A 1,083-nucleotide genomic window follows, 5' to 3' on the forward strand; every position below is an offset into this window, starting at 1 on the left:
TTAATATTTCAAACATTAAGAAACAGGTTTGAAGTCGATTTAAGTCATAAATAGTCAGTATTTGTCATGTTTGTTTAAAGTATTTTGTAGTAGTGAATTTTTACTTATTTTTAATATCTTGCTATAGTTTGACATTGAGTGTAAATGATTGACGCTCATTATTATAATTCGTTACGATAATATTATATTTCATACATTTATTCTAGTGATCTTGCTTTATCTATTCACATATTGGTGTTTATCTTTACAAGTAAACAATAATTTGGTTGCTGTAATAATGCTGATACTAAACATATGTTAAAATACAGAAAAAAAGGAATATAAGAGTTAATATTGTGTATAACATCTGATAATAGTATTTCAGTATTACAGAATAAGAGGAATATAAGAGTTAATATTGTGTATAACATCTGATAATAGTAACAGTATTACAGAATAAGAGGAATATAAGAGTTAATATTGTGTATAACATCTGATAATAGTATTTCAGTATTACAGAATAAAAGGAATATAAGAGTTAATATTGTGTATAACATCTGATAATAGTAACAGTATTACAGAATAAGAGGAATATAAGAGTTAATATTGTGTATAACATCTGATAACAGTATTACAGTATTACAGAATAAGAGGAATATAAGAGTTAATGTTGTGTATAACATCTGATAATAGTATTACAGTCGGTACTACTAGTATCTGACCACCTAAACACTCAGATACTGATATTTGTACTCCGCGGAGTCGACCACCAAAAGGATAGACTCATCTCCGCGACCAACCTGAAGTAGGCCGCCGATTGGGCCGCCGATTCGTAGCCGCCCTTTCAGCCGCCGATTCGGGACTAAACCGAGCATAGCAGCTGATTCAAATACAGATTCGAAATCCCAGAAATTTCCTAAATCGACCCCAAAGAAAAATCACGAATGGGGAATTGTTGCAAATGGTCTGTAATAACGCATAGAATATCAATTCAAAGATGAATAAAATCATAAAGTACCAATTAAACGATAAAGTGCAAATTAAAGACTTAACCCTACCTAGACCGGGCTTTTTTTGACATGGGGGGACCGGGGGGGNGGGGTC

Source organism: Branchiostoma belcheri, unplaced genomic scaffold (assembly GCF_001625305.1).
Source record: "Branchiostoma belcheri isolate BF01 breed outbred unplaced genomic scaffold, Haploidv18h27 scaffold38, whole genome shotgun sequence".
Lineage (NCBI taxonomy): Eukaryota > Metazoa > Chordata > Leptocardii > Amphioxiformes > Branchiostomatidae > Branchiostoma > Branchiostoma belcheri.